The following is a 10,640-nucleotide window of genomic DNA, read 5'->3' as shown; positions in this document are numbered from 1 at the left end:
AGACATACGAAATGAGAGAAAACATACCCAATGAGAGCTCAGGCCAAACACTTGCATACATTAATTTAATTTCACATTAATTCAATTTTTACATTTTATATTAAGCAATAAATATGTACAATGCACCATGATATACACCTAAATAGCCACAAAAATTAAAAATTACATTAAGTGTAATACAATTCTATACTGCATTATAAACTAAAATCAACAGTTTTAAACGCTACAAGTGAATTCAGGCATCACAACATTTTAAATGTACAGTATAAAAATAGATATTCATTTTGAAATCTGCTAAAGATTACATTTACAGTGATTTTAAATCATTAGTGTTTTAAAAGACAAATTTTATGTGAGCATTACAGGACAAGAAACAATCTAAATGTTGCAACAGGAAAAACAAGAGCGCACAATTAAATATCCCAATATATATTTTTAAAATCTTGGTAACACTTTACAATAAGGTTCCATTTGTTACATAATGTTAGTTAATTAAATTAGTTAACAATAATTAACAATGAAAAATACTACAGCATTTATTAATCCTACATTAATTTCAAAAATGTATTATGATCATTGACATTATTCAAATCAAAAGATGAATCAGTTAATATTATTTAATGGATACATATTATACATAATACATATTATTTTCTATATATGAGTATATACTCTTCAACTGCGATATAAAATGCTTAAGTAATCACAGAAGTTGGATAACGAGTTAGTCAGGTCTGGTATTTTTACCTTGTAGTAAATGGGTATTCACAAAGACAAGCTGTCCACCTGAGGAGATAACCATAGCAACAGTATGCTTTCTTGAAGACGTTTTGCTCCTATATAGAAATTTCTTTCTATATCGACCTCCCTGAATGTCATTGTATAATTTGCGTACTGAATGTCGCACAAAACCGTAGCGCAGTAACATACTTAGTTTGCTGTCCTACTCTTGTTTGTAATCATCTATAAGATGCTCTCGACAGCCAGGCAGAGATGCGACGTGTAAAATCAATCCCCTTTCACGTCCATCAAGGAAAAGAAGTGGAGAAAAATTTGGCACAGAGGAGAAGAATTTGAGATTTGAGACTCAGAAATCACTCGTCTTGTGTCTAACAGTATGTGAACAGAGAAATAGGCAAAAGTACAGGCTGACTGTCCTCTCCAAGATTACACTCCAAAATAGTCCTCTAGCATAACATCTGTATTCATTCGCCTTCAAAGACAAAATAATAGCACAGATAAATCAATACTCTCTTCCTGCCAGACTGAAAGTTTGCCACTTTCCCAAGCAGCCCCTGCCAGGATAAGAAGAGGGTGCCACCAGACATACAATCTTCAAGTACAAATACAGCTAAGCTGTTAAGCTGGTGATTGGGGTGGGAACGCAGTATGTAAGCGAATGACTTTGTGGGAAGTGAAGGGGCCTGCTGATTTCTCAATTATACTTCTTCCAGCGGCCTTGGAGACACAAAGTGCTAAAATGCCCTCATTGCCAGTCAACGACACCAGAAAAGCCTGCGCCCCAAAGGTAATTTGGTACTGATGCTTTAGAGTGTGAACACACTGTTTGATGCACTGAAAACAGATGAATATCATTCATCATCTTTCCTCCAGAAGATGCTGTTTCTCGACACTTCAACTGTACAACGGGGTCAGCATTATACAATGGACAATGCACTGTAAATGTAAATGGATTGGCTTCTACTGCCATTCAATACGTTCTTCAGTATCTGTGTGTCCTTGACTCATTTCTGTTCAGACGTAGACATTATCAATGTATTATGAAATAATGAAACAATTGTTTAACATCAAATAACATTTTTGTCATTTTTCAATGTTAGCAGAACATATTTCTAAAGCATTTATTAATGTTAGTTAACGTTCATTTACACACGCTGCATCTGTTAATATTTATTAGACCTAATGCAACAATGAACTTAATAAAGAACTTTTTTTTTCTCAACTAACATTAACAAACATTAATAAACACTGTAACAAATGTATTGCTCATCGTTAATGTTAGTTAATGCATGTTTACTATTAATTACTTCATAGTAAACTGTAAATAAAGAGAGAGAGAGAGCACATAACATGTTTATTAAGTGTGATTTATTATAAGAAAGATAATTTCATGCAACATCAATTCGGCAGTTAGGCATTTTACTACCATTGCAGCATTTTAAACTACCTATTGTAAAATAATTTGAATACCTAATCAGTTGACAGCCACAATACAGACAGATAAACCTAATAAATAAAAACAAAATAAAAATGATATGATCAGCAAGTCAACTAGTGTTTTACATTACTTTAAGTCATAAAAATAAGTTGCACCATTTCAATTTCATTTGTTTTCCTTCCCCCAATTCAACTTGATTTTCTACACTGTAAAAAAGATTTTTGAGTTCTCAACTTGTCATTTTAAGTTTATACAACAAAAATTTTAGAATCTCCCACAAAAATAAGTTGAGCAAACTCAAAAATCTGCTGAAGCTGGTAATTTATTTATTTTTTTTAATTACTTGTTGATTACACTTAATTTAAGGAAGCAAATTATGTTTTTAAGTTGTAAAAGGTGGTGTTTGTTTTTACAGTGCTAATTCTACTGAATATTTTTACTAGACTGTATAAAAAAAAATAAAAAAAATAAATTAAAAAAAAAAGTTGAGCAAACATAAAAAATTAAGATTTCTGAGTTCTCTTAACTTTTTGTTGTATAAACTTAAAACAACAAGTTGAGAAATCTCAATAATCTGTAAAGCTGGTTGCCTTAAACGTTTAAGTTCTCTCAACTTTTGATTTTTTACAGTATTGTAAAAAATAATAATAATAAAAAATAAAAAGTTGAGCAAACTTGTTGTTTTAAGTTTATACAACAAAAAGTTGAGAGAACTCAAAAATCTGCTGAAGCTGGTTGCCTTAAATTTTTAAGTTTGCTCAACTTTTTATTTTTTTATTTTTTACAGTGAAAAGCAAAAATACTTTGAAAATGGAAGTAGGCGGAGCAATACATGTTGCTCCTCATTGTTAAGCCCACCCACACAAGAACTCTGTGCCAAAATAGAGAACATAAACTTGTGGAGTGCAAACGAAAAACAGTGCATTCATAAACTAGCAAGCTTTTTTGCCACTGAGTTAATTGTTTTAAATGTCAGGGTGTTTCTGTTATTTCTCACTGAATAGTTTTGTTTGTTTTTCAGAAAGTTAAGGTCAGTACTTTTTGAATCCAAACATGTTTAGTAGTGACAGAGCTATCTTGTTCTAACTGCACTTCACACTTCCCATATGATGATCCCTGACAAAATCATACAGTGACCTAAAAAAATAACCTGCACATAGTCAATTAAAAAAAGACACCCATTTTGTCATTTCATTCACTCAGATTTAGTGAATCAAAATTCACTCAATACGCAGAGCAACGAAAGTTCTTGCAAACTATGAAAACCAAACTGCTGGGTTAAAAGCACCGTTTATTTGGTTTTTGTAAAAACTCATCCAATTACAAGAAGGCCAGGAGCTTAATTACTGTCATGAAGGTCAAACGTTTGTAAGGTGTTTAATGTCAAACTTGTTGACAAAGCAAGCCGGGTAGCTGTGTATAGAATCATTCCAAGTCGGCAATACTCTGAGCATTGAACAAGACACATAAATGCATTTTTAATTCATTAAGGTAAAGTTGGGGACTTAAAAGTCAAGGTAACCATTTTTTTTTTCTATGCTATTCCCTTTAATTATAAAAGCAGGATGCCTTTTAAACACATTTCTGTTGCCAGCACCATTGACAGGATCTTGTCAAATTGACTTATTTATACAAACAAAGCCTCTACACAGGCTAATAAATCACATAAATTGTGTTTAAAAAGAGCCCTTTAGATTTTAAAAAAGTGAGTGGACAGGAGCAATTTTTATAAAAATACATATTCATATGGACTCAAATGTATCTTGCCTTGCATGACACTGAGAGAATTAATCATATCTGTGATGGCCCATTTTGGAAATGGACTTTATTTATAGCTTTTAAAGTCTCGTGATTTTTTCTTTTTTTTCTTTCTCTCTCTCTCTCCAAAAGCCCCTGCACTTTCTCATCTTTCTGTCAGAGCAAAATCGGCTTAATACATAATTTCTCAGAATTGCATTAAAAGTAATACTCAATAACCAGTCACACAATTAATTGTTTATAAGGGTGACACAGCTGTCCCTGGAAGCCTTAAGAGCCGTCTTTCATTATTCAGTCTCCGGCAGTGAACAATATAAGAGTATATTCAGTTGCAAGTCATAATATGATGTTTATGTGACAGCATTTATAAGATTAAGCTTTGAATTTGAAACTTTTCTGTATACACAGTAAAAAACGCAGTGTCAGTTTAACACTTAAAGTGAAAATTTTAACACTACTAAAGATCATATATGGTCCAAATCTATCTAGTGTTAGAAGTACACCATTCATAGTGTTGAATTTTTAGTGTCAATATAGCACCTTACAGTATAGAAAAATTACACTCCTCGTGTGAATTGTTACACTTGCAATTGTTGTTCAAATTTTACACTCTAGGTTATTTAACACCCCTGGTGTTGTTTTAAGTGTTATTAATAAAGTATTCTTTTCAGTGCAAAAATAAAAATGCTATTGTATGGTGTTAATGTACAAGATTAGACATAAAATCAAGAGTCTTCAGACAGATGTACAAAATCCAACGTTTATTTAACCAATGGGCAAAGTGGCAATTTTAAAGCATATACCAGATGCGTAGAGGTTAATTATTCAGTCACATTCATTAAGTGTTGCACGGAAATATAAAATAGTTAATAAAACATGAACAAATATGACAGGTAGATTTGAACAAGATTGCAGCAAGATACTTGTCGACAGTTGTGTAGCATCCATGAACGCTGTTCCTCGTTGTCCCATCAGCGAGCAGGTATAGCTGAAAGAATAATACAAATAAAAAACACTTATTTTAGTAATTTAATTTACATTAGGACTGTAAATATGGTAAAATAATTGTGATTACCCCTAATTTTGAGTATGCTGAGAGCTGTCTATAATACAGGTGTCAAATCATAAACTAATTTTTATTTACATCCTTAATTCTATTAAAGTTAATAGACACAAAACCTTGTGCAATATTCACATGGAGGCATTCCTGAAACAATCAAAGTATTTATTTAATCTGATTATTAAACACATTTATATAATTTTAATGAGTAACATGAGTAATAAGGCATCTTAAAATGAACAGTGTACTACATTAAAATAAATTAACACGTTTAGAATTCATCTTACAATTAATTTATTATTTATAATGTGAAAAGAAAACACAGATAGATTCAGACATATCTTTCTAAATTAAAACTTAACTTTGTACATCTGGAAATATTTACGACATTATTTACCCAAAACAGCATTACGTATGAATTGATAAAGACTGGTTTCAAGCATGCTCTGCATGGGCACTGAAGGAAACTGAAAGACTCACGGATTTAAGTTTTTAAACGCGCTCTAATGTCACAGTTTTGCTTTAGATAACGCCAATTAAATGACTGGTACCGTTACATGTTCCGCGTTACACAGCTCCGTCTGCAGAAAGACTTTACGCGACGCGACACTTCAACACTGTGTTATGCCTCACAAAAACGAAATTGTTAGCGCGTAAATGTTTAACAGTCCCACTATTAACCATTTCAAAGCACTCAATGCTTTGAAAAACAAATATAAATTTACCATTTGATGAATTCTCTCCTCTGAGTAAAAAACCGCCCAAATGTGGCTGCTTCAGACTCGTAGTAAAACCAGGCCTCGGCGGGAATGAAGGAGAGAGGATCTGTCAACGAACCAGAATGAAAGAAGCTAAAAGTATATATATATATATATATATATATATATATATATATAAAACATAAATTGTAAACACATTCCAAAAATTACTTTACACGTAAAATCACCTTATTTCAGGAAATGAAAACGGCCTGAGAAACTTTCACTCTTCTGTAGGCTAAAGTTGCATCTGTAACGTTACACCTCACGAACATAACACTGTAAACCTGACAAAAAGACTCGCAGTTAGTAATTTCTAAATGTGTTCACCACCAATCATATTTTGAATAAAATTTTCAACAAAAAGTATTTCTTCCGTGTAATTTTATGAAGAGAAAAGCAATCCAACTTACCGTCTCGGTCGCCTGAAGATAAAATGGCGTCGTCGCTTTGCTAGGCAGCGGTGCATGAGGGGCGGAGTCAGATCAATTCGGCGGGTTTTTTTTACACTTTCAGTGTAAAAGGGAAATTACATAAATATTACACCGTGTGACAACACTGAACACGAGTACTGTTTAACACTGTAGATTGTTAATTCAACTCTTTGGGAATTAATAACTTTTAACACTGCAAATATTACACTGCTGATTTTACTGTGTAGGCATTCAAGTATTTTGCACATCAGTATAATAGAGCTCATTTTCTGTATCACGTCAGCTAGAAATATCTGGCAGTGAATGAGTATCACATATTGCTACAGCTAACCCACAGGCTACTGGGTAAAAGAATAAATATGCACATTTAAAAAAGCTTTGGTTGACTTACAGCTATTACTATCCTAGTGTAGCTCTTGGGGCAAGGCAAACTGCCAAAGCGCACTCGCCCTATGAGGTGTCACACGGTTAAAAAAACAAGTAGTGCACAACAACGTTCACCACCTCCTACTAAGTGCACCACAAAAACTGCACACGTGCCAGATATTGTACAAGGGGCATCACGCGCCATGGACATTATGCCTTTTTATGATAAATAACCGCTCTTGAAGTACACTAGTTTTACCAGAGGATTAAAAAAAACGTCTTTTGTCTGTGGATGGGTATTCAAACTATTAAAGCAGATTACTGTTATTGTGAACACATTTACACTACATGCTGTGTGTTCTTTCAAATCGTAACTAAATGATTGGCATACACTGCAATGCATGATGGGAAAGTATTGTCAGTGATTGTTTGTATATGTCAGATGAGTGATCTATTTATGTGTCATCCATGCTTTTTCTCCAAAAAAAAAAATGCTGCACTGCAGTATATGTAAGTCCATTCTGTTGAAAGCGTTCTCACTGATTGCACCTGTATTTCCAAGCAATTGCAATGTTCCAGCCTATTTTTTTACCTGGTCAATAAATGATAACCCCATCCAGACAACAGGAACCAGTCAGGAGTGACTTAACTGCGATAAACAACATCACGTAACTTCATGTCCTCCAAGCAAACGTTCACTTTCTGAAAAGTTTGGCATTATAAAATGGACTACGAGTCAATATGCTGTAGTACTGTGCTATTTTTTTAACAATCCACTTGGGATGTGGTATAACAAATATAACTCTCAGCATCATCAAAGATGAGCCTTATCAACAAAGATGAGACACTGACAGTCATTTTGTTCTCCAAAGCGACAAAAGAAGAAAATAACTGTTCTATGAACCATTACAGGAAGTTCAACATTTTTATTCTGCTCCAAATGTGTGCAAAACATATCAAAGTGTTTTGTTATATAACAAATGCTTAAAATGTAGACAAAAGAATATACATCTGTAGATGGTTTATTTCTGCAGTAAGAAATGTGTAAAAATATCAAAGTTGGCTTGAGTATGCTGCTCAATGTGACATACAACGTGACAAAGATTTCGAATCGTGTTTTCATTGAATACTGTCTCAAGGATTGCTGGAATATTCCACACGCACATTAGCAGAATATCATCTCTTCTTTTGAAACCGCAGAGACACAGTGGTTCGCTCACTGTTCTAACTCCAAGGTTGGCACATACAATCGAACAAACAACAACCTCTGACCATTCAGTCTATTGCATTGAGGAAGTAAATGCATACATGCTCCACAGAAAACTTGTCAATGCAAAAACACCACGTGCATTCTTCTGAACACTGAGGATTGAACCGAATGACCTAGGAGTGATACAATACGCAACAAACAATACCGTGGCCTTACAAAAAAAATAACAAATACAAATCTTCAGAAACTAGCAAATTTCCACTCAAGTTCCTGTAAGGTGAACTGGACAAGACCAAGTGTGAAAGCTAGTTCGTTGTAGGCAAGCTGGAGCAGCTCTGGAGTCTGAACAGCAAAACAGTAAACAAAAAACAAAAAGGACAACAAGAGAGTAAATAACACAAAGCTGAAAGTGGTTTCAACCAAAACAGGGATACCAGCACTACAGGTTTGTGACTAACAAGTGAGAAGACTGCTAATGTTTCTCTGCCTTCCCACACAGATTGATTGACCTGGACCACCAAGGAAACCCGACAACCTCCTCTCCTGAAAATTCTCACTGATATCTTAAAACCGCAGGCCTAAACAAGGCCACAACCATGCATATATTGCCATGCAAAAGTATTTGACCCTACCCTGAATCCCTCTTTAATTAAATATTTCTCTCATTGAATGGTTTCATACCAAAACTCATCATTTAAATAAATTAAAATATGCAAACACATAACATACTTTTGAAATCATTATTAAGTTTTAGTTATATAGTTATATAGTTATATATATAAAAAAAAATGGTAACACTCTGGGGACCAATTCTGACTATTAGCTACAACTTTTGCCTCAACTCCAAATTTGCTGCTTATTAATAGTTAGTAAGGTAGCTGTTAACTTTAGGTATTAATCAGGCATTAATATGTAATTTAAAAGTACTAATAAAGAGCCAATATGCTAATATGCATGCTACAAAGCAACTAGTTAATAGTGAGCATTGGTCCCTAAACTAAAATGTTGCCAAAAATACCAGATACCCCATATTTGTAATGTAATCACTACATTGAAAAAAGAAATCAACAACATTTTTTGCTGGAACTTGCAGACTGAAGTAGACTTAAAATTTCACCTATATGTAGTCACTTCAAAGCTTCTAACACAAAGTGCTGCAATAAAGGAAACTCCAAAATAGTCAGAAACATCGGTGTGGAACAGGTTTCAAAGCCATTTCTAAGGTTTTTGGATTAAACAAGGCAACAACCATGCTGGATCATTCTCATCCATCCCTCTGGTGCCACTGATGAAGGTCTACTTTGTGTCATTTGGGGCAAATCGCAAAGGCCACTATAGACCACAAGGAGTCATGAATATATATTGGTTGCAAACTTTGCAGAACAGTACCAAAAAGTAATCTCAATCAGAAAAAAAAAACAACAACAACAAAAAAATAGATTTTCAAACTTGTTGGATGCTAAGGAGCCCCACATATACAGTATGATCCCTCCTTTTTGAGGCTCCCTCTTATTGAAATATATAAAATTAATAGTTTTTTTTCACTGTCATCATACAAAAAACAAATGTTAAAATATTATTTGTAAATATTTAGTAAAAACACATCTTTTTATTTTTTATTTTATTTTATTCCCACAAATCCGCCACAGTATCCTCAGTTTGTAAACCCTGACCACCCTGTCTGTGATGATTAATGGCCGACTCAATTAACCTTAACCAAAAAATATTAAGAGGATGCAAAGAAAAGTAGTAAAGTAAGGTGGTCTTGACTAGGGCCTGATATTGTTTTTGCTTTTTGGAGTCAAAGAGAAATGTATTTGCTTTACAGCTAACTAAATTGGCACAAACCATGAGAAATGCTGCTGTTCAAAGCCTAACACATATAAACCAAAACACACATAGTATGCTCTTGATATACGGTGTTAAAACTGGTTTCCTTACTAACTGCAAATTTCCTGCATTTTGGCAGGGACTATGCATGGCAGGTGAAGAGGTGGGATCCGTGACCATTCGAGCCCATCAGCTTGATGGTGCAAGTATTGTCAAATTAATTTCAATAAAATTTGCTCTCAGCTCACCCTGCATGACTTTGTCTGCCAGGAGTGCCTGGTCATGGTTGACACTGGGGAACAATCAGAAGAAAAATCAGTGAATCAGTTCAGAGACTCCTAACCACTGGTTCTGGTGGTTGATGGATGTAATTGTCCATCCCCATCAAGACTTTGCAACGGCCTTGCAGAATGATGTAATCGTCCATTATGAAAGCATCTGATATGAGCTCAGAAGGTGCAAGATGAATTGCCTGAAGAAGTGACATGCGGGGTTATAAGAAACATTTTACCTGGGCTTCCAGATCAGATATAGCATAATAAAGCTGTGGGAAGAAGGTGGAAGCGGTCAAGTCTTTTTCCAGACCTACTGCAAATAGGCAGGTACATGCTTTCCAGGGGGTTGCAGGTTATTACAGGTGCTCCGTGCACCTTAATTTCTCTCCTGTACTCTCTAACCTGACAAGGAAAGAGCAGTCAAGAAAAATAGTTGAGCCTATGAAAGTGGAAGCACTCATCACAGAGACATTTTTGCATATTGGAAGTATGACATTGCCTGCTTAGGATGACGTCTCACCCTGGTCACACTGCAGCGGAAGGCAAGGGCTGAAGATCGGATGGTAGGCCTACCACAGAAAAATAGTAAGGCCTCGCAACAGGGTTCGATTTATGAACATTAATGAAATTGCAATATTTATAAAATCTAAAAACAATATTTAATCGAGATGAATAAACTAAAGCCATTCACACCAAGATCAACAACTATAAAAATAACTATAATGATACCACATTAGCATTCACACCAGAACATGCTAACCTTCTGTTTA

The 10,640-nt window shown here is 34.4% G+C and overlaps 1 long non-coding RNA gene across 1 annotated transcript; it reads right to left on the bottom strand.

The window, feature by feature from the left end:
- Positions 1-4,726: 4,726 nt before the first annotated feature.
- On the bottom strand, positions 4,727-6,043 carry LOC131553885 (uncharacterized). Its single transcript, XR_009274289.1, has 3 exons — positions 5,944-6,043; positions 5,723-5,822; positions 4,727-4,925 (listed from the first exon to the last, which is right to left on the bottom strand). It is a non-coding gene; the product is annotated as an uncharacterized LOC131553885 (long non-coding RNA).
- Between the last annotated feature and the right edge of the window lie 4,597 nt (positions 6,044-10,640).

This window comes from Onychostoma macrolepis, chromosome 14 (genome assembly GCF_012432095.1).
Source record: "Onychostoma macrolepis isolate SWU-2019 chromosome 14, ASM1243209v1, whole genome shotgun sequence".
In the NCBI taxonomy this organism is placed as follows: domain Eukaryota; kingdom Metazoa; phylum Chordata; class Actinopteri; order Cypriniformes; family Cyprinidae; genus Onychostoma; species Onychostoma macrolepis.
Note: the sequence above shows the minus strand (reverse complement) of the source record. Positions and strands in the feature narration are given on the sequence as shown.